The sequence below is a fragment of the Lepisma saccharinum genome, chromosome 18 (assembly GCF_977018435.1).
Source record: "Lepisma saccharinum chromosome 18, izLepSacc3.1, whole genome shotgun sequence".
NCBI classification, from domain to species: Eukaryota; Metazoa; Arthropoda; class Insecta; order Zygentoma; family Lepismatidae; genus Lepisma; species Lepisma saccharinum.
In genome coordinates, this window is record NC_139246.1 from 14,362,615 (window position 1) to 14,387,128 (window position 24,514).

General features: G+C 39.9%; 1 protein-coding gene across 2 annotated transcripts in view; it reads right to left on the reverse strand.

Annotated features, from left to right (window-relative positions):
- Gld (Glucose dehydrogenase) overlaps positions 1-24,514 on the reverse strand; it is a 133,982-nt gene that overhangs the window by 66,284 nt on the left and 43,184 nt on the right. The window contains exon 1 of one of the 2 annotated variants that reach the window (XM_083140170.1): positions 60-208. The exons of the other annotated variant lie outside the window; for it this stretch is intronic. The gene's annotated coding sequence lies outside the window, so the exon portion shown is untranslated. Of the gene's footprint in view, positions 1-59; positions 209-24,514 lie in introns of those variants that run through there. 2 annotated transcript variants of the gene reach the window in all.

The following is a 24,514-nucleotide window of genomic DNA, read 5'->3' on the forward strand; positions in this document are numbered from 1 at the left end:
CCAGGAGTAAGAAATCTTCCCGCGGGAATCGAGAAAGAGATTAAGGAGTGCGTATTTACCTGCAACGGTGGGAAGATGTCTTCAGCACGTAATCCAAGCGTGATGCAAAATGTCCATGTCTGCAAGCACTGACTCTAAACAAGCGACTGAATCGCTAGCGTGCGTATGTGTGTAAATCGTATGTCGGTGAACCTGAACGTCGCTTCGAGGTATCTTTCTCCGGATTACATATTTCTCCGGTTGCACGACTGGCCGACCTTCCAGACGGCTGTTTGGAATGGGCGTGGTCCCCCCACTCCCCCGCAACCACTCTCACTCTTTCCCATTCTCCTTCGAAAACAGTGTTGCCAACCGTGGTATAAATGTACTACTATCGGACTCGAGAAAGGCAAAGGTGCTTTTGCACCGTTTCACAGACATTTGAGCAGTGCTTCCTGTGCTTTGCATCAGTCCATGAAGGCGTATAGATGGTGTGGAGTTAGGGCCCCACACTATCTTGACCACGGCCAAAGGTGGGGGTGATGTGATCAGCACCACGTACTCTGTCGCCTTTACCTCAGAGTTTCCTCCAGGTACCCACTTTGTACGACGCTCGGCGGGCGCCGGAGCCGCTTGAACAGGTGGGTTCTCCCCCGCTGGGGATCGAACCCGGGTCTCTCGCATGGTAGTCAGACACCCAAACGACTAAGCTAATCAGCACCGTGTCTAGGATTTTTGAAAAGATGAGCTTACGATAGCGTGCTACGACGCAAGGGTTCCCGGGTTCGAATTACGGTCTGGGTATGGCTGATCTTTGTGAATGTCATAATTTCATCATATCATCACTCATCCTCATCTTCGCGATTAGCAAAAAGTGCAGAAAGGCGAAGTAAAATATACCAAATCAATTAAACGACGCTCAAATCCTTTTTTCAGCACTCCGGTCTATATTTTGATAACTTTTGTCAATTTATTTATGATTTCCTGGGTCAAAGAGAAGGTTATGTCCCTCACCAATCCTATTTCAGCACGCCACTGCCGGTCACAGTAATTTCTCCCGTTATACAGGGTGTTCATAAAGTCCCGGTACCATTACAAAAACCTATTCCCTGGCCACCACGCTCTCCTGATATCACACCCTTGGATCGCTTCTTCTGGTGGTATGTCAAAGATTATGTTTACCGCACTCCTGTTCCAGATGTTACTACTCTTCGAAGAAGAATAACGGAGAGTATCCTAACTGTTTCTGGTGATATGCTGGGGCGTGTATGGGCAGAAGTGGATGATGTTCTGAGAGCAACTAGAGGGGCGCACATTGAGGTGTATGGCATATAAACGTGGAGAGTTGTAGTTTATTTTGCAATAAACAGCATTGTTCTACTGCATGCAGTTTCCGAGCTATGTTTCTTTTGTAATGGTACCGGGACTTAATGAACACCCTGTATTTCTTTTGCGTCTATTCCAATATTGTGTTCGCTGTTTATTCATTTCATTCTAATTCGTTACTCCCCTTTTTTACTTTCGCTTTTACTAGCCAAGAGTTCTAGGTTCGAGTCCTGGAAACTGAAGGATACTTCTGTTTGTCTGTTGGCAAAATGTCAACCCGCTAGTGTGGCCAGCTAAAGTGCTATGCCCCTAGAATGGTACTCATTCATTTAAACCATATGATCTAATCGCCAGTCCCATATCCATCAAATGCTGCTCATGGGTCATATTGGTCGCACCCTCGAAAGTGGCATTCTGCAAAACTAAATAAATAAAATTTAAAAACTAGTAATTCCCACCATTTATAAATTTACAGAATTTCCCGCATGGAGTAAATTGATTATGTTAAGTATTGAAAAAATATCTCAATGTATGAGGTTTTATAATGCAGACATCAAAATTTAAGTTGCGGGACTTTTGAAACAACCTGCATTTTATTCTGATTATTTTACGTCGTTTTTCTACCTTTTGCGGTGATCGCTTGATTTCATATCGCGTTAGCTAAACACTCCGCCGCCGTAAATATATCGTCAGGAAAGGTCCATGGCTTGAGTCATCGGCCTAGGAATGAGTGACCATTCACAGTTTCCCAATCATTATTCATCATTGGCTCGATTGACTAGAGGCAGACAGAGATGCAAGGTAACGAAAACAACGACAATGAACTATATCCATTTTGGGAAAACATTTATGTGAAAGTTAGCAACACTGCTCCGAAGTCTGCAACGCTACAAGTCTTCCCCCTCCTTCCCATTCACCTGGTTATTCAAGACGCTTACGCTGGCTTCAAAGACACTTGACACCAGAATTCACGGCGGGAGTGAAACGAGAGCGTTGCACGCGGTGTCTAATGAAAGGGAAGTTAGCGCTCAACGATGTGGGTCACTCGTTACATCTCATGCGATGCGGTACAGTTATTTTCGCGAACGTGCCATGGTTTCGTTCCAGCGTTCTTCTCTTCGATGCGTTCCTCCGTTCCGCTGCGTTCACGGTTCGTTACCTGCTTGGTCATGCCAACGGCTTTTTCAATTCAACTTACAAGAACATGATTTTTTATTGTTATATCATTTCTTTTCATTATCGTTGCATTGTAAAATAATTGCGTCACAAATCTGTCAGGGATATCCATTGGTTATGCACAATGTCCAGATCAGATCCATGGATATTATGGATATCCATTGAATGTCCATTAGATATCCAATTCTGGATATCCATTGGACGTCTTAGGATATCCAGAACTGGACATCTAAATCTCGACAAATTCTTGATACTAATACACAGCCTAAACGGGTGTAGAACTGGTTGTAAGAAACATTGTCCAATTCCGAATATCCAATACGTCGCCAGATCTTTTCCAAAACTGGATATCCAAAACATATCCAGATCTTGTCCAAAACTGGATATCCAAAATACATACAATTCTGGATATCTAATACATGTCTAGAACTGATCCAGAACTTGTTATCCAACAATGAACATAAATAGGATATGTTTCGAATATTAGAAAATGGTAGGGGTGTGCGGAATCCCGAAAAGTCGGGACCGGGATCGGTTAGTTCGTATGAACTTTCCAGCCTAATTATTGCCTATTTTTGTGGGAGCAGGAAAAGGTTTATTATCCATTTTGCCTTGACTCATCTCACTCAACAGGTCGCTAGGTGCCGTGGCTTGTCGCGAGTTGATAGCTTCCTGGAGATGAGGCCTTGCTCGAGAAAAGGTTTATTATCCATAACAGGATTCTTCTGGTCGTGGAAGTTTGAAAGGAACTAAAGATTTACGAAAAGGTTTATGATCCTTTGATCAACGCAGATGAAAACTCCAAGCGACAGTGGCAGGAGTTAAGGAATACAGAGATAATAGCAATACATCAATAGTTCACACGTCACAGAAGAAATAGTAGAAGCCAGGCCTGATAAAGGCGACACTTCACGGAACAAAAGTCAAATAAAGAGTCAGTCAGTCAGGTGGAGAAAAACTGACATAGTTCATATGAAATTTCCAGCCTGCTCATTACCAGTGCGTAGTTACATATCGGTTAGTTCATTAAGCTATCCAACTTGACTAGTGCCTATTTTAAGAGGGAGCAAGAAAATTAACAACAAACGTTGGTGGTTGTTGCATCCATCCTTTCATATTGAAATAATATCAAGATGAGATCAAAAACTGTACTTTTCGTGTTCATACAATATCCAAAGTACATACAAAAAAGCCTAAATCAAAGCATAATGTCCAGATTACGTCCCACTTGATGTCCAAAACACGTCCAAGACATATCCTTTTCCGATATCACGTATGCGTACAAATGGATATCCAACAGATATCGAGTGGATGTCAATCGGACATTCCTGGATATCTATTGGATATCCAGAACTTCCGACACAAATATCCAAAGGATATCCAGTAGATATCTTGAACATTTGTGTGCTGTGTGGGAGACCATCTCGCTAGCGCGGAAGTTGACCTTGTGGCCTTGTAATCAAGGGCCGGGTTCGATTCTCGATCGAGTAAGCAAGCCCAATCTAAATTAACTTGTTCGTACATAAAATATGACAATTACATGTGAAAAATGATGAGCACAATGGACAAACACAATAATACATCGATGGCTTGAGCAGGGTTCGAACGTCTGGCTTTGCAGATAGTGAAGATATCCACTCCGCCACGGAGGGTGTCAGTGGCTGAATTATATTTTGAAAAAGTAACTGTACCTATCACTTAGATACTCTTAAACGGATGCTCTTTTAAAAGGAAGGTAGAGAGAGAGAGAGAGAGAGAGAGAGAGAGAGAGAGAGAGAGAGAGAGAAGGAGATGAACAACTTGACCAAGATAGAGAAAGAAATGACTAATGAGGAAAAGAAGATAAACGGAAGAAGGTAGAGAGAGAAAGATAAACAGATGAAGGAAAAGAGAGAGAGAGAAAGATAAACGGAAGAAGGTAGAGAGAGAGAGAAAGATAAACAGATGAAGGTAGAGAGAGAGAAAAAGATAAACGGAAGAAGTGAGAGAGAGAGAAAGATAAAAAGATGAAGGTAGATAGAGAGAAAAAGATAAACGGAAGAAGTGAGAGAGAGAGAAAGATAAACAGATGAAGGTAGAGAGAGAGAGAAAGATAAACGGAAGAAGTGAGAGAGAGAAAAAAAGATAAACGGAAGAAGTGAGAGAGAGAAAAAAGATAAACGGAAGAAGGTAGAGAGAGAAAGATAAACAGATGAAGGTAGAGAGAGAGAAAAAGATAAACGGAAGAAGTGAGAGAGAGAGAAAGATAAACAGATGAAGGTACAGAGAGAGAAAAAGATAAACGGAAGAAGTGAGAGAGAGAAAAAGATAAACGGAAGAAGAAGAAAGATAAACAGATGAAGGTAGAGAGAGAGAAAAAGATAAACGGAAGAAGTGAGAGAGAGAGAAAGATAAACAGATGAAGGTAGAGAGAGAGAAAAAGATAAACGGAAGAAGTGAGAGAGAGAGAAAGATAAACAGATGAAGGTAGAGAGAGAGAAAAATATAAACGGAAGAAGTGTGTGAGAGAGAGAAAGATAAACAGATGAAGGTAGAGAGAGAGAAAAAGATAAACGGAAGAAGTGAGAGAGAGAAGAAAGATAAACGGGAGAAGGTAGAGAGAGAAAGATAAACAGATGAAGGTAGAGAGAGAGAAAAAGATAAACGGAAGAAGTGAGAGAGAGAGAAAGATAAACAGATGAGGGTAGAGAGAGAGAAAAAGATAAACGGAAGAAGTGAGAGAGAGAGAGAGAAAGATAAACAGATGAAGGTAGAGAGAGAAAAAAAGATAAACGGAAGAAGAGAGAGAGAGAAAAAGATAAACAGATGATGGTAAAGAGAGAGAAAAACATAAACGGAAGAAGAGAAAGAGAGAGAAAGATAAATGGAAGGTAGAGGGACAGAGAGAGAAAGAGAAAGGTAAACAGAAGAAGGTATAGAGAGAAAAAATATAAACGAAAGAAGATAGATCAAAAGAAAGATAAACAGAAGAATGATAAACGAAAGATGGTAGAGAGAGAGAGAGAGAGAGAGAGAGAGAGAGAAAAGGTAAACATAAGAACTTGTAGAGAGAGAAAGAACATGATAAACAGAGGATGGTAGATATTATATAAGTAGAGGAAGTTAGAAAGAGAAATATATAAAAAGGAATACGAAGAGAGAGAATGAGACAGTCAGACAGATATGACAAAATTACAACATAGAAAACAGATGAAGGAAAAAAGAGACATTAAAAATGAGAAAGAAGAACACAGGAATATTAACATAGGAAAAGAGAAAAAGAGGAAAAGAGACCAAGATACACAGATGAGGCAAGAAGGACACAGAAACAAGTGACGAACAAAGGAAGAACAGAGAAAGCAGAATTTCAATAGCCAGGACAACTGGAACACAACACACAAGAAATTCGCTCCCAACCCGTCTTAACCGTAAATGAGCTGGTGCTAAGCGATGGAAGTCCTGAAATAACCTTGCCATTGCATGATTAGATCCCGTTCCCGGAAACGGTCTGCAGGGCGATGCACTTTCAAACCTGATCGTGACTTCTGTGAATTTATAGCATCGAGTGTTAAACTATATTTGCTCCATTTGCAGAGTTCACGTTAATTGGACCTTGGACTCACCTCAGAATTATCTTCCATTACTAGAAAGGTTACCAACACCGAGAATTCTCTAGGACTTTGGATCTGTTTCGCAATTCTCCTGGAGTAAAGAGCAGAATCTTAACGTGAATCGCAAGGGTTTTTGCATGGTTTATAATCCTAATGGGTAATTGAGACTGTATGAAAATAGTAACGAAGGCAATTGATAATGTTGGTCAAGAGTGGATCAATCTTGACAGATGCACAAGTGGTTCGGATCCCACTTTTAACTGTAGGTTCAGTCCCGATTAGCCTTACTGTGCGTGCATAAAGTAGACTTAAAACACCAAACAAACCAAACCAAATCTTGCCAGATGGATAACGTGTTTCTGCTGCAAGAACCCTTTGGGTTTAGGAATGCCAAATTAGTTTAGTTGGTTGGTGCTTTCATGGATAATTGTCAGCCGGGTAATTTCAGGGGGTATTATTTCCAGCAAGGTCCGTGAACGAAGCGGCTCTGGGCTTCATCCAGCTTCTAATAAACCCTTCGGGAGGGGGTAGAGGCGGCAGGATCGTTGTGCTGATCACATCACCTCACATGTGATGCAAATGGCAGAGATCGTGAATGTATTTTTGGGGGCTTTCCCGATGGCGTAGTGGTAACATCATCGCCTTGTAATCAAGGGATCCCAGGTTCGATGTGGAGGCACATTTTAAACTGTAGGTCCAGTCCCAAGAACCCTTTCTGTACCTAATTGGACTAAAAAACAAACTAAATCAATTCACGGCGTGTTGGAATGTATACGGCTCGAATCCCATCCCGGTCATGGGCGTTCTTTGTGATAGGTAGACCTCGGATAGGTTTTTAACCTATTTTTTCCTTTACAGGTGTGTAAGAAATAATAAGTTATGTCAGCGTTTCGTTAAAAAGCGCAACAACTGATGAAGTTTTATAGTGCCTAAAAAACCTATTTTGCTTGTTAGAACCTGTTTTAGGTTTATGCGCCAAAATGAAGCCTCTTTTTTTAGGGTTTTATATATTTTTAAATGCTTTACAGAATGTCACACAGAGGCATTTGCTCTGTTTGGTTACGAAAAAAAATTCAATGACGAAAGTGTATGAAACGTACTCTCTGTTGATTTCCCTTCCTCCAAGTCCTTGGTGATTTTTCAAAGCTCTAAACAAAGCAAAATGTCTGGTGCCACTGTTACCTGTACAATACAAAGTGGTCTGATCTGTGTCTTGCTCACTTTCGCGTCACTTCGGTGCTTTGTGGCATTCACACCTAGCAAACTAAAACATTTCAGCATTGAAGTTTGCACCACTGACTATGTTTCTGTTGAAATATAAGATGATCCTCACAGACAAAATTTACGGAGTTTGACTGTGGATAACATGAAGAAAGATTTTTGTCTAACTATACGGCGAAGAGTGGATTTTAATAGCAAGTTCCCAATGGTAAATTCTGCCATCGCCGTGGGGTTAGGCAACACACATAACGTTATGCAAGATAGTGCGTATTTCAGGATATGTGTGTCCCATTTTCATTGCCGGTGACTATACCTAATCAGCACTTTTCAGAAATTTTGAACAATTTTAAGTTTTTTGAACGTACTTCAAGATTTTTCGAACCTAACTTAACATTTTTGGAACCTATTTTAGGATTTTTAGAGCCTATTTTAGGATTTTTAGAGCCTATTTCAGGATTTTTAGAACCTATTTTAGGATTTTTAGAACCTATTTAAGGATTTTAGAGCCTATTTTAGGATTTTTAGAGCCTATTTTAGGATTTTTAGAACCTATTTTAGAATTTTTAGAACATATTTTAGGATTTTTAGAACCTATTTTAGGATTTTAGAGCCTATTTTTTGATTTTTAGAACATATTTTAGGATTTTTAGAGCCTATTTTAGGATTTTTAGAACCTATTTTAGGATTTTTAGAGCATATTTTAGGATTTTTAGAACCTATTTAAGGATTTTAAAGCCTATTTTAGGATTTTTAGAGCCTATTTTAGAATTGTTAGAGCCTATTTTTTTATTTCTAGCCTATTTTAGGATTTTTAGAGCCTATTTTAGGATTTTAGAGCCTATTTTAGGATTTTTAGAACCTATTTTAGAATTTTTAGAGCCTATTTTAGGATTTTTAGAACATATTTTAGGATTTTTAGAGCCTATTGTAGGAACCTAAAAGCACACTTTTTAGAACCTAAAAATCCCAAGTCTAGCGATAGGTCCTTCATGAACCCGTTGCACCTAGCGTCGAAGCGCTCTGCTAACCACTCCGACACGGAAGTCTACCCGTATCAAATGCATACGTACAGTCACGGACACTTCTGGGTTCTACCATTATCATTGACTTTCAATGGGAACATTACAATCCAGAAGTGTCAGTGACTGCACAACCAATCAGCACTAATAATAATTCCGAGAGATCTCTCATTGCAGTTCAAAGAAAATATCCCAAAACGGGACACGTACCTGTTTCGATAATATCCCCCAGATGAGAGTAGAGATTCCAGTATGTAGGCTGTCGCTCTAAAATTGAGGTACTGAGTGTATTGTTGCAAATCCTACGATTTATATTCTTCGTCGGTCGTGTATAGTTAACCAGCGTCAGATTTCAATGTCAAGTCCAGAATAAAAATTCGAAGGAAGGAGGGGGGTCCAACACTTTCAATGTCGCCCACTACAGGCTGTCATCGAACTTGATCTTGAATGTACAGAAATCGTAGTCACTTCCTCTTTGGAACTTACTGATGATTCCCTCTCCACATAATGTCAACTCGATGGGCAAGAGCGTTGAGTGATAAGACTCACGATATAGCCTCCTAAAGTTCCGGATTTGAGTTCTGACTATCCAGATATTCCCTTTGTGGCGTAGTTGTATCGTAAGAACAATTAAAGTATTGATACAGTAAAACCTCGTTAATGCGGACACCGATAAGTGGCTAGAAGTCAACAAGAGAAGTTCCCAAAGAAAAGGCAGTCAACCACTGATGAAATTCTGTTTCCCGCAGACTTTGTACTGTACTGTATAGTGTATTTAGGCCTATGCCCTTTAAATACACCATGATAAACGTGTTTTGTTGCTATAAATGGAGTTTTAATGCACTTTCTACAGTTCTTTTTGGTTATTTCAGTTAATCCGGACTTTCGTTAACCGGTCAACTTATCCCCCCCATTAGTCTGGATTAACGAGGTTTTACTGTAGTTTAGTTCACACGAAGGATTTATTTATTTTCTGCGGGTTTAGGCTCCATAACAAAACCTTCAACATTTATATTCATGTAAATAAGTTGTAACAGTAAATATTTTTTAAAAAAAACGGAATATATAAAATTACTTTAAAAACGGTTATGGTAATTTTTACGATTGTTGGATAGTACACACAAAAACGTAAATGCATCAGCTGAAACAAAAAATCCATAATGTTTGCAGCTCAAGTCAAATGTCTTAAGTGCATTATGGAGAAAAATGCATGAATGTGCACCAAGACAACGTACGTACCAATTGATGCATTAAATACAGCTAGACATAGAAAGACTTACGTGCATTTTAGCGTTATATTTGCAAATAACATACAAAAATACATCAAACTACAAAACCTGATTCTTGGTAAACGCCAAAAGAGGAACTTTACTGCATCAATAGATGCGTTTCTGGTGGCTAGTCGCGACAATGAGGATGATGTGATGAAATTGATGAACGAAGGGACACTCTCAAAGAACACCAATGCCCAGCCCGGGATTCGAAACCGGAACCCCGGGCGTCGTAGCGCGCTGTATTAACCCCTTCTCCACAGAAGCCGGCAAATAGATATAATGCATTTAGTTTTGCGTGTGTGTAGAGGAAATTGACGCCCTTACAACGTTATTTTTCCCGTCACTTTCTTTTTGCAGTGTGACGCGTACTACATTATTTCGTAGGAAGCTTTTGGTTCCAATGCTATAAGAAGCGAGAAGCGATCTGTAATGGATTTTCTATGTTCCATAAAAGCATGGGTATCTCCCAAGGACTGCTTGCTATTCGCACCGGTTCTGTTACTTCATTTGCTTGATGGTCGAAAATTAGTTCTTTTTCCCTGACATGTATATCACCACGAAAGAGCATTAAGTGCATCTTTGAGAATGATTCGTGCTCACTGAGAGTGAAAAGTTCCTTTCGCCCTGATTCATAGAAGTTCGTGCCCTCGCAAAGTGCAAATCGTGTCCATTAAGATATCGGCTACTTCTGGTCGACAGCCACTGCTTCTTTAATTAGAGTTTTTGCCCAGGTAATTCCCAATGGTGAGTTTTTCTGTATTCGTTCCTACGCCAAAGAGAGCCCAACCACTTTCTTTTGTCTCCGATAGCTACGGAGATTATCTTGTTGATTATTGCAGCCTTGCGCAACAATACTTTGATCTTTCATTGTCTTTAACAATGCTTTTGTTTAAAAAAGATACGCATTGAATAGACCGTGTTCACTTGACGAGACGAGAACGAGACGAGATTATTCGAGACGAGACCGAGATTAGGTGTTCGAGACTTTGGTATGGAGTACCTGAACAAAATTTACTTCACTGTGCGAATTCTTCAAACATACCTAACGGACTGGTTATTTATAGATAGAGTAACGGTATATATTTTGTTTACAGTAAATACAAGGTCAATCCATCACTGACAGCGCGCGTTAATTGGTCAACTTTTGATCTCGCCTCCGAAGTTTCAAGGATCGAGTCCTATGGGAGCATCGGTGTTCTTTGTGACTGTCCGTTCATATAATCATCACCCATTCTCGTCGTCACGATTAGCCAAAAGTGGAAGAAAAGCGACGCTAAATAACAAATACTAATACAAATACTGAGTTTGTGCTGCATGGTTGCTATATTCAGGATAAAAGTTCAGTTCTGCGAGTGTTCGTCGCTTCGAAACGTGGCGTTAAAGAGAAACGTTTTCAAGAAAAGTTTTTTGTCATTACTTGTTTGTTTGAATTGCTCTTATAAGTCCACTTTATGCACAGAAAGGCTAATCGGGATTGGATCTACAGTTTAAAGTGAGATCCAACCATTGTGCCATGTGTCTCCATCTACTATCGAATTTTGGACCCCTTGATTACAAGGCGACGATATTACCACTACGCTATCGGAAAAGCCCAAAAGTCATAATGAGCTCTATACGCTGTGAAAGTTGTGAGTTGGCACGCTGAATGTAGTGTTTATAATGATATTTCGAGACTCGACAAGAGACCAAATCTTGTTCTTCTAGAACGAGACTGCCAAGTCTATTTCCCCACCAAAAGATACTAGAAGGGACTAGAGGGTGTAAGGGGGAGCACCCCCACCCTCTAGTCATCCAATCTGTCCTCGTAATGCATCCCCTAAACCAACAAAGACAAATGTTAATTCACTATTACCCCAAACACGCGTTTTTTTATGTCATTCGAGCATTAACCTACTCAAGTAGCGGGTACGCTTATCTCCCTGGCATCATCTTGTCACTTCTCATCCTCATCGTCGCGATTAGTCAAAAACGACGTTATATAATCAAAACCAAACAACTCTCTCTCTCTCATTTTCACTTTTTCTTCTTTCTCTTTGTCGATTTCTTTTTTTCGTTTTCCCTTTTTCTATCTTCGTATCTCTCACTCTCTCCGTCCTTTTTTATTATTTCTCTTTTCCCTCAGGGGCGTATATTCTAGGCAAGCTAAGCTATCTCCGAAGCCTTAAGCCTAGAGAGTAAAATGCGGAAGAAAAATATATTATAAACATTAAAAAATGTGAATAAATTTACTCATTTTAATTAAACAATAATGGCGATTCTGAAGTTGGCAACCTGAATTGTTAGGAGTTGGCAACCTGAATTGTTTGGAGTTGGCAACCTGAATTCTTATGAGTTGGCAACCTGAATTCTTAGGAGTTGGTAACCTGAATTCTTAGGAGTTGGTAACCTGAATTCTTAGGAGTTGGCAACCTGAATTCTTATGAGTTGGTAACCTGAATTCTTGTGAGTTGGTAACCTGAATTCTTATGAGTTGGTAACCTGAATTGTTATGAGTTGGTAACCTGAATTCTTAGGAGTTGGTAACCTGAATTCTTAGGAGTTGGCAACCTGAATTCTTAGAAGTTGGTAACCTGAATTCTTAGGAGTTGGTAACCTGAATTCTTATGAGTTGATAACCTGAATTCTTAAGAGTTGGTAACCTGAATTCTTATGAGTTGGTAACCTGAATTCTTAGGAGTTGGCAACCTGAATTGTTTGGAGTTGGCAACCTGAATTTTTAGGAGTTGGCAACCTGAATTGTTTGGAGTTGGCAACCTGAATTGTTAGGAGTTGGCAACCTGAATTGTTTGGAGTTGGCAACCTGAATTGTTTGGAGTTGGCAACCTCTATTCTTAGGAGTTGGCAACCTGAATTGTTTGGAGTTGGCAACCTGAATTTTTAGGAGTTGGCAACTTGAATTGTTAGGAGTTGGCAACCTGAATTGTTAGGAGTTGGCAACCTGAATTATTTGGAGTTGGCAACCTGAATTCTTATGAGTTGGTAACCTGAATTCTTATGAGTTGGTAACCTGAATTCTTATGAGTTGGCAACCTGAATTCTTATGAGTTGGCAACCTGAATTCTTATGAGTTGGCAACCTGAATTCTTAGAAGTTTGCAGCCTGGCATACGTTGGGGATGGCAACGTGGCTTCCTTGAAGACGTTAAGAACTAACAAAATGGAGTGTCTAAGCTGGGGTTTACGTAAACAAAGTCTTCTCACTTCCTCCATAGCCTAAAACCACGTGTCATAGGGAGCTAGTCTAGGTTTTGGACTCAGCATACGCCACTGTTTCCCTCTATGTCTCTCTCTCTCTTGCATTAATTTTATCTTTCTCCCTTCTTCTTCCATTCTTTTTTCTGTCTCTTGCGTTCATTCTTTCGCTTTATCTCTCTCTTCCTTCCATTCGTTTTCTCTCTTATTTGTTTCTCTGTCTCTTGCATTCGCTCTTTCCCCCTTTCGGTTTTACAATGCGACGAATTATCTCTCCCCTACGCTGACGACACGTCATTTCGTCTCCACCCCGAATTTGACCACAAGCAATGCAGCTTTCCTCAAAGTTCTTCGTGGAAAGTTAACGTGTCACTAGGAAAATAAATGATATCCCCTCAGGTAATGGTTTTCACCGGTAACTTGTGGTTTTCGCGAAACAATGCCTAATGATAGATTCCCGTATCTACTGTAGAGAACGTTTTGCAGTGCGGATTTCTTTTGTCTGCCCAAAAAAAGATGCCCAGAAGGGAAGGAAATTGCACATCGCTGAGTTAAAGTTCTTCGCAGACGCCCCGCCCCCTTCAATGAACACCGGTCTTCCGTTCGTTCTTGCGGTAGTCTCACAATTGAGTTTCACACTTCCGTTAGACGGTGTTACATCAGTGGTTAGTGAAGAGTAGTAGTGTTCATTGTGACATAACTTTGTCCCACAAAAGTGTCTTCTTGTTACGACACGGTAATTGCATGTTTAAGAATGAATTCTGAGAGCAGGTTTACTCAGCGTACGACACCAGGGGTCCTGAGATCGAATCGCGAAGATGAAGAGTGATGATATGATGAAATTGATGAAGGGAGACTCACAAAGAACACCCATACTCAGGGTGGCGCCATGGCGAGCTGTGATAACCACTCCACCGTCATCTGAAGCAGTGATGAATTCAGCCCCCCCCCCCACCGAAAATTTCAGTAACCTAACAGAGCTTTCGGACAGTACCTTAGAAATTTGGCAAATATGATCTCTTTGGCTCCTATTCATTGACTTTAATTTAACATAGAACGTATTTTTTCAAGGGTTTCGTAATAATAAGTACTGTTTTAGCCCTCTCTATAATTCAAAATCAAAGTAATGAACAAATTTTTCAATTATCGTCTGTTTTGATAACTGCTAACTTGTAAACTCGTTCAATAAAATTCCATTTCATTGAAACTCGACAATGGAAAACTCAATATGCTGACCAAGGCAGAAATTTATTTTATTATAAAACATAAACTAAACGTAACGTTTCAACCTTCTAGCAAGGTCTTCTTCAGACCATGTACCAAATACAAATGAAACAAGGAGAGCCTGAAGAAGACCTTGCTAGAAGGTTCAAACGTTACGTTTAGTTTATTTTATATAATAAAATAAATTTCTGCCTTGGTCAGCATATTGAGTTTTTCATATCATGGAAACAAGGCTTAATGGTGTTATAACTCAACAATGGATACTTGCAGGGCGGAGATAGGGTTGCCAGATTTAAAAAAAACGGGACATACTGATTATATAAGCATGCATATAGTCAAATTTATTTTTTATTACATTTTTAAACATTACAAAATCAATTTCTGTTTAAAGCATTCTTAAACCCTAATTTTTAACATTTTGATTATATTAATATTTGAGTGAACTCTTGGCGTTAAGAGGACATTTTTTTCCCAATGCATTACTATAAAATTCAGAACATGACTTATTCTCATTCACTTATTATTTCTTTAGCTAAATACGGGACAATTGGGCGTCCCGAGAACATTTTCCGGGATACCGGGACATTTCTTTAAAAAAGGGGACAATCCCGTTTATACGGGACGACTGGTAACCCTAGACGCAGGGCTAGTGTAATGTAAGCTTCTATTGTTGTATCAAATTTCAACCTCTTGAAACTATTTTAACCGTTAATCAGTCAACAGTTTACTGAAGAATGGTAGTGACCAAGGAATATAGAGTATGGTAGTGACGTGCTTGTGCAGATGTGTTGCCTTTGACATCCACTCACACCAGGGAAGTTCGATATCCTCCCCCCCCCCCCCCCGCCGGAGGAAAGTGGATGGATATAGCACAGGGATGCCCATCGCACCCAAGGCCGTGGACGCACCCCCCAAAGTAGTTCATCATAACCCCCCCCCCCACACACACACACAAATGTAGTCTGGATAAACATACAGTAATTGATTTTTGTTTGAATTTTTAAAAAAATATGTTTTCGAAATACGTAAGCTTTAGAGATTGAAAACCGCATGACACCCCTTTTCTAACCGATTCTAAAGGCATAAGAGGTCGCCCATAGGTATGTAGAAAAACTGTACATAATAACCATAAATAAAAATCAATAACAAGTCAATCAAACGAAACGATCCCTCCATATTTGTGTGAAGATATATAGAATTAGAGCATTCCCTTACATTCGCTACGAGACTCGGTGGTAAGCTGCCCGGCATCAGCGCTTGTCTTTCCCGGTGAACGGGTCCGCGACAGTCGCTAGAGTCGGCTATTAAAATTACAGTTTTCATATTGTGTACTAACCTTGACTACAGAAGGTGTTGAAAATGATGTCCCTCTGCTGCAACACATTCCTGGCATCTCGGAAGGAAATTGGCATTTATACGTGCAAGTTCGTCTACTGTAATTCTCCCGATTTTTCGTACAATACTCTCTTTTAACTCACGGATGGTGTGCGGATTGTCTTTGTATACTTTATTTCCTCATTTTTCTTTCCACATTTATTCAGAACTGACCCTGTTACTCTAAACTTTTTTACGAGGTTTAATATAAGCGACTGTCGTGGACCCGTTCACCGGGAAAGGCAAGCGATGATGCCGGTAGATAAACTATAATATGTTGTCCCCCAAAAAATCCCTCCTGTGGGCACCCCTGACATAATGCTGGTCTGGGGTAGATGATTGGCATCGTTTGGCAATCGTTCGTTGTTTAATAATTTATGCCTGTCCCAAGCACAATGCGAGCTATAATAAATATTATTAATGTATTTGATACAAATCTTTCCTTTGTTTGATTCCATATTACATCCTGGAAAATTATACATTCCGTGGGGGAAAACAGTTAATGAAACGAGACGAGACGCCCATGTTGTAATGCATCCTCCTGTTTCAGCAATTGTCTCTTTCAACAATGCAATTATTTTTTATTTAACAAAACGGCCGGCGAAACTGGTATCCGAATTGCATCTGTGCGTGCTTTAGGGTAATAAGTTGATCGTATCCCATTGAATAATGTGTGCAACAAAGAAGTCATTATTCTTTTCCATTCAATCGATTTCACTATAGACAGAAGCTATTGTCACACAGCTACTTTCCTTGCGACGTCACGCTACAATAGATGATAATTGCTTAAGTAATTGTTACATTGCGCTTCAATTGTTACCTGTTAGTCGAACAATTAGGATAAAGCGAGGCACATGCTTGTACGAGTAGATCGGTGCATAATGGAAGTCGTTGTTACAATGTAACAATTAAGAATCATTGTTGTCCTTTCCCACTTTAATGGTGCACCCACACCTTGCCCGAGCAACTTCTTTGTGCATTCAAAACGCATGATGAAGATGTTATCAGGTGGTATGCAGCTTCGGCGCGACGATTAATCATAAAGGGGTGCGGAGTGAAATTTTGAGGGTGCAATGTTGAAAATAAAGATACATGAAGTGTTTATTCACTACATCAGATACTAGTCACCTTTTAGTTATGAATATAGGACAATATGCCAACGAAACTGACGAATACTAGCAACTTGCTTCAATTTTGCTTGTTTTTAACGCAAGAACTACACGTTTGGAAAATTTGGAATGAACAAAGCTTGTTCAAGTCAGGCCAATGTATATTGTGTCTTACACTCCAAGAAAATGATCATACAAACGCAAGTTAAAGTCTTATTGAATTATCTAGTGAAATATTTAAAGAAATCATCCTTGCCTATAAAAACACACTTTCGAACCTTTGCAATACAAACAATAGAGTTACAAAATTCAGTCATTAACCAAATGTTGAATAGCATGTTCAAAAATACGAAAGCATGTAGGTTCACTGTCATGCAATTATCAAGTTACATTTTACACAATCCGTGCTTTCAATCAATCATTGTTAGTCAAAATGCGTAGGTAATCCAAAAAGCATTCAGCTTCACTTCACACTTCTCAGCTAAATGTAAAAAGCAGAGGGACAAGCGAACTACAATTTAGCACCTTTTTATTGTGGAATGTCTTCTTTAGTACGAGTATTTTAACTGGTTGAACTTTCGCTGGTAACATATTTCGTAAGAGGCATTTAGCAAAGTTTTCTGTGAGTAATGACAACGTTCCGCAAGAGACTGGTTTATTCGCAGATTCGTTTGGATAAAAGCAGTAAGTGAAACAATACTACAAGTAGAAGACCTAGAAAAATATTTTAGCCTAAAAGAGATGATTGATTGATGTCTTTAATTCAGGGTTGTTAAAAGTAAAAGAATTTTAAATAAATTCAAAACCGGTCCAGGAGAGACAATCACTTGGACCGAATTTAAATTGTGCGGGACAAAAGATTCCGGTCCTGTTACGGAACCCAATAGAACCCATTAGAATTTATGGGTTCTGGACCTTTTAACAAACCCTGCTTTAATTTACTTCGCTTCTCTGCCACATTTGGCTAATCGCGAAGTTGAGGAAGAATGGTGGTAAGATGAGACGGATGCAGAGACAATCAAAACACACAGGGACGACACACCACGAGTCCCACAGTCACGCCAGAGCCTCGCTAGTCTGCAAACTGCAGTCCAGGTTGTACTACGTGCAAGGGAGGTTGATATGTGGGTGCTTAAGAAACCGCTACTCCTTACACCCCTAAAATAGATGAGGAAACAGATTCGTTGACAGGAGTTTTTATTAAAATCCAGTTTATACTCGGAGGGGCTGACAGACACTACAGCTGCAGTTTATAGTGGCATCAGAAGGTGTCTCCTCCAGGAATCGAACTCAGAATCCCTTGTTTTCAGAGCAGTGCAGAGATTTACATAATTTGGAAAAATAATCTTGTGAAGTCTCGTAAGATACACAGTAGAATTCTATTAGGACAGACAAATATAAACAAGTTTGATAAAATTAATTGTAGATATATCAACTCCACTCTTTCCAAATTGTCTTTAGAATGTTTTATGATGATTTTTGTATAAATATTGTAACAAACCTGAGCATTATATTTGTAAGAAGTTAAGATTTTTTAAATGTTTGTTACTTCAAATAATGTGCAAGTTGTCACAGACAACTATAGTTAGATTGATACAGTTGTGGTTGGAACTTGTGTATATGTTTAGAAATACGTCATAATCTGTTCGTGTTGACGTCACCTTCTCATCTCAGCAGAGGAAGTGAACTCCCCTGAATATTTTCTCCTGACGACGGACTGAATTGAAAAACAGGTGAAAGTGAGGAATCAATAAGCATATGGTAACGGGAAATGGAATGCCAGAACAGTGTTATTGTTTGCATTAATGTAGTTTCTTTCTAGCAGTACTAGTTAATAATAATTAAGTACAGAAACTTTCGTGTATTTACGTTTGTCTTGTCCAACGTTAATCTATATGCATTTGTGTTTAGTGATTGTGATTTGATATGCTATAGGTTGTTCTTTACGTCTCTTCAGACAAAGCAAAGAAACGTAAGTAAATCTGTACATTTGCTTGTGAGTCCACATACGACAGGAAATCTATGTGATTATGAAATATAAGTGGTTATAAAACTGCGTTTAACTTTGAAAAGCATGTTGTGTTTTTTTCTACCCAGCAAGCCCTGATGATTTGCAAAGATTCTCATGTTCCCGACACAAGGGGCAGCGGACTAACTTTATAACGCCTAGTGTCCAACTGGAGGACGTTGCAATATAAGCCGCATTGATCCAGTTAGTATGGAGTCTAACTGTCATGAGGGTGTCACGGGTTCGATTCCTGGAAAAAACCATCTCAAGTTGGAATTTTCCGCGAATGGCTTCCCATAACCTCTGGAATTCACCCAGCCTCATAATCGATGCGATGAAGAATAGGGGTGAGAGCTATCGGAACGTGGTATTAATTAATTACGTCTCTTATGACAGGGGTGACGATTGTGTGGAGCCGTACCTCGACACTTCCTTTGTGGTTTCATGTCACACACGTGAAATTCAAATTCAAATTTTCTGTATTAACGGGCGAGGTTCAGCCTGTGGCTGTTCTCCCTTCAATCAATCAAAATCACCCCTAACTTTCGGTTCGATTCACAGAGAGGGTGATTTAAAGTGGAAATTTTCCCAATGGAGCAGTGGGTTCACCCAGACTCTAAAATATGGGTACCTGGTGCCGGAGCGCGATGCTGATCACATCACCTCCACAAATGGCCCAGAGAGCTTGATAATCAATCACATCTTCCATACTTCAAGCTAATTATCTTGCAAGAGAGATATATAGATAAATATTTTGTTACTGCTGCTATTAATGTTGTTTGTTTTATTAATACACCATGCACCATTATTAGGCTGGACTCCAAAGCAAGACCTCTTGTCTTTGGAACCGCCTACGCTAACCCATCGGGCACGCAGGTTGGCACGACGTCCCTAAACAATCAAGTGAAGAACAACTGACGCACGATCTTGAAAATCGTGAAAGGAAAGATACAAGGAATGTTCAGGGAAAGGCTGCAGTTCGATTATTGTGTCTGTAACATTTCTAATCGAGAATTCAAAAGGAAAAACAAACCAAAATTACAAAAAGACAAAAGTGGGGCGTTGTAAAACCGCGTGGAGCACGAATCGCTTTCGAAGCCTGTGAGAAAAGTAACGTTGCATCGTATCATTTTCACTGCGTATTAACTATAGTGTGTAATTTAACACGAGACCAACAGGCGGCGCCCATGGTCCATAATCACGAAATAAATGTACACAGGACCTTGAGCACAGGCTTTCATCTACAGAAGAAAGGCTTATCTTCGTTTCTTGTTCTTAGAAAACCTTAAACGCTTGAAAATTTATCAAAATGAATGTTCAGTTATAGTCCACGCATTTGCTTCGTTAACGTCGAAGAACTGAAGAAAGCCAACGCCACGAACGTGGGTGAGGATAAATAGCGGGCGAGTTGTTTTCGTCCAATCACACTCAACCTTCAGCCAATGGGTGCAGCTGTCATTCTCCTCGTCTACTCCACGTGGAGTCTTAGTCACATGACTGCGGATACGCTGTTGCCGTACTTTGCAACTTCAATGTGGAGACCGTGTGAAGGTGCTTGTGCGCGGAGGGACCAGGTGGAGTAGAGTGTAGCAACACTGTGCGTTGAATGTGATTGTTGCAGCTGGTGGGCGCGCTCCGTGGACTTCAAAGCCAGCCGGTCGTTAATGTAGCTAGCGCGTCGACTATAACGTGTCCTGTGAGTCCCTATTCGGCGATGCGGAGTCTTAATTAAGTTTGGAGACGTCAGAGGAAGGAAAAGTTCCTTTCAACTGTGGAAACATTCGGTATCCAACAGTCGAAGAAGGTCGTGTATACTCGAGATGTCCTATGAAGCCCACCATTGGCCCATAGCTTTCTTTGTCCCGTCCCTCCCGCCGAGAAGACGTTATCTTAACGGTTTCGAATCGGACACAGCCGTCTCACACATTGTCATTTGCTGCAAGGGCTGGACCCTCCGCTGTGACGTGTCTGTAATATTGTTATAACTATTAGTCGCATCCTTCTTTAATGTTCCGTTTTTTATTTCCTCAGAAAAAGTCTAAATCTTCCCAGCGCTTTGTAATCCATTGCAAGTAAATAGACCAACTTAAATTTTAACAGTAGAATATTGTTCTGGAACGTAAAGAACCTTTTTGTGTTCAAAGTGTTCCAATTTGGTCCAGGAACCTTTTTCCGAATTAATTTAAATAAGGTCCAAGTTCCGTATTGAATTGAAACAATACTCAACTTGGACCGAATTTAAATTGTGCGCGGAAAAATGTTCCTGTCCTCTTACGGAACGCGTATTTACAAACCATCGAGTGTTGCAGAACCAGACGGATATAATGCTTTCTTATTGGCTGTGCCCACCGGAAGTGTTTATGTTCCGTGTTCATCATTCCTTGCGTGTTTGTTTTTAGGATAAGGATTAAGATATCAGACTCGTGATTATTTAGTAATAAAGTTTGTAATCAAATTGTCGAAATTGTGTGAAGAAATATACTTTTGTATGTGGAGACTGTAAAAGAAAATACTGTTCAATCGTTGTCTGGTGGTACAAATCAATAGGAAGCCATCGAAATATAATAATGTTGAATAAATATCTTGAAATATGGTTCTAAAATGCCATTTCTGTATAATCAACCATGAACATGACATAGTAAATATACAATAGGGGCGTATTAACGACGGATAATGTTTTTTTAAGTGAAGATAATTTTATCTGAAAGTTTTGCTTCTCTGTCTTTCAAAACATCAATTTTAAAATTGTCCTCAAATATTAACCTGTGTTTAAAGTGGTTTCTTATCTTGTTGCGATGAATTATTGAAATCTACCCTGTTAATCTGAACTCTGCCCTCTAGCGTTAAACGCATTAACTTCCAGAACGACATCCAATCAGAAGGAGGTTCTGCAGCAATAGAGGGTTTGTAAATACGCTTACGGAACCAAATAGAACCCATTAGAATTTATGAGACAATCCTACCCCTGGGTGAGCAAACACCCATGTCGCACTTCCTATGTCAAGGAAACGCTTAAACTCCCATAATGCAACGATACTCTCAACAGACACGGAAACGCTACTTTAACAGAAATGCCTTCCCACTCGTTCTTGCATCGAATATGGCTCTTGTTCTTCCCAGGGAAGGACTACCTTTATTCTCACAGACAGTTTCTGTCGGAGTTTCACGAGCGGTAAGAAAACCGTCGGCGCCGGGCCTCGAGTAAACACAAACCACAGGGAAAATGTTGTCGGTAATTCTCATTCTGAGCATAATTGCTTGGGAAAATGGCGGGTCTTATTAGCGACGAGGAACTGCCTATTCACTGCAATTGCATATGTCACTCTCCCTTCAATTTTTTAATACTCTGTCGCTGCTTGTATTGTACAGTCAAGGACACTTCTGGGTTCGAACAAAATAATTGACTTTCAATGAAATCGTTACAGCCCAGGAGTGTTCAAGACTGTGATTCAGTTTCATAAGGAAGGTTCCAGACCATGAACGCTCTAAAGTGGATCAAAATCAAATGCGGTGGTCTCTTTCTCTCATTCTGTATATATATATCTCTCTCTCTCTCTCATTCTGCATCTCTTTCTCTCTCTCTCTCATTCTGTATCTCTTTCTCTCTCTCTCTCATTCTGTATCTCTTTCTCCCTCTCTGTCATTCTGTATCTCTTTCTGTCTCTCTCTCTCTCTCTCTCTCTCATTCTGTATCTCTTTCTTTCTCTCTCTCATTATGTATCTGTATCTCTCTCTCTCTCTCTCTCTCTCTCTCTCTCATTCTGTATCTCTTTCTTTCTCTCTCTTATTCTGTATCTCTTTCTTTCTCTCTCTCTCTCTCTCATTCTGTATCTCTTTCTCTCTCTCCCCTCTCCACCTTCTGTTCATCTCTCTCTCCCTCTCTCTCCACCTTCTGTTTATTTTTCTTTCTCTGTCCCCCTATCTTTTTCTCTACACTTCTTTTCATATCTTTTTTCTCTCTCCTCACATTCTGTTCATATCTCTTTATCTCTCTCTCTCTCTCTCTCTCCACCTTCTGTTCACCTTCCTTTCTTCCTTTCTATCTCTATATATCTCTCTCTCACACACACACACATTACTATGTGTACCTTTATCTCTCACTTTCTCTTCTTTCTTTCTGTGTACCTATCTCACTTTCTCTCTTTGTCTATGTCTGTCTTCTCTCCCTCTCTCTTATGTATCTCTGTCTTCCTGTCTCTCTCATTCTTCCCCTCTCCTCCCCAACCTGTTTATCTCATTCTCTTTCTTTCTTTGCACCTCTCTCTTTCTTTCGTTCTCTCTCCTTTTTTCTCTGTGTACATCTCTCTGTCTTTATCAGTGAAATGAACAACATGGTATCATGCGTAAAAGTAATTGAAAATTGAATTATTTTAAGAGAAAAGACCAAAAAGAAGAAACAAAGGAAGTGAGAGGGAGAGAGAAACAGAAATAAATGCACACACACACACACACTTGAATGTATGTATGAGTAAAGAAGAAACGGAAGCAGAAATCGGGAAGGAAAGAACAATAAAAAATAATGAACAGGAGAGGGAGGAATTAGAGTAAGAATAAATAAATTCTAAAACTGATACAGGAAAGCGTAACTCGAAGGTGTTAACTTTCTTGAGTAAGTTAGCTCACCACTTTGCTTGCCTGTGTAGCTCAGGAGCGTATATTCTGGGCCAGCTAGGCTATGTGCGAAGCCTGAAGTCTAGACTATAAAATACAGGAGAAAAATCGATCAGAAATTGTAAATAATATTATTCATATCAGTGAGATGATGATGCCGATTCTGGAGTTGGCAACCTGATTTCTTATGAGTTGGCAACCTGATTTCCTATGAGTTGGCAACCTGATTTCCTACGAGTTGGCAACCTGATTTCCTATGAGTTGGCAACCTGATTTCTTATGGGTTAGCAACCTGATTTTCTATGAGTTGGCAACCTGATTTCTTATGAGTTGGCAACCTGATTTCCTATGAGTTGGCAACCTGATTTCCTATGAGTTGGCAACCTGATTCCCTATGAATTGGCAACCTGATTTCCTATGAGTTGACAACCTGATTCCCTATGAATTGCAAACCTGATTTCCTATGAGTTGGCAACCTGATTCCCTATGAATTGGCAACCTGATTTCCTATGACTTGGCAACCTGATTTCCTATGAGTTCGCAACCTGATTTCCTATGATTTGGCAACCTGATTCCCTATGAATTGGCAACCTGATTTCCTATGATTTGGCAACCTGATTCCCTATGAATTGGCAACCTGATTTCCTATGAGTTGGCAACCTGATTCCCTATGAGTTGGCAACCTGATTTCCTATGAATTGGCAACCTGATTCCCTATGAGTTGGCAACCTGATTTCCTATGATTTCGCAACCTGATTTCCTATGAGTTGGCAACCTGATTTCCTATGAGTTGGCAACCTGATTTCCTATGAATTGGCAACCTGATTTCCTATGAATTGGCAACCTGATTTCCTATGAGTTGGCAACCTGATTTCATATGATTTCGCAACCTGATTTCCTATGAATTGGCAACCTGATTTCCTATGAGTTGGCAACCTGATTTCTTATGGGTTAGCAACCTGATTTCCTATGAGTTGGCAACCTGATTTCCTATGAGTTGGCAACCTGATTTCTTATGAGTTGGCAACCTGATTACTTAGGAGTTGGTAAATGTATTTCTATTCATAGCCTAGAATCACATGACATAGTGAGATAGCCCAGATATTGGACTCAGTGTACGCCACTGGTGTAGCTCTATATGGTAGACAATATTTTCACAATTTGTCGTCGTGATGTATTTTGAGAATACGTTCATAACATAGCTCTAATGGATACAACATTTTTACTTGTATGTTTGTATTTTAGAGTTGCTTTTCTGCCACTTTTAGCTAATAGCGACGATGAGGATGAATGGTGATGAGATAAAATTAAAGGGACCCTAGCAAAAACACGCCTAAGCCCACTCCAGGACTCAAACTTGGGACCATTGATATCAAGATCGTGAGACCAGCATGCAACGCGCGTTCAACGAG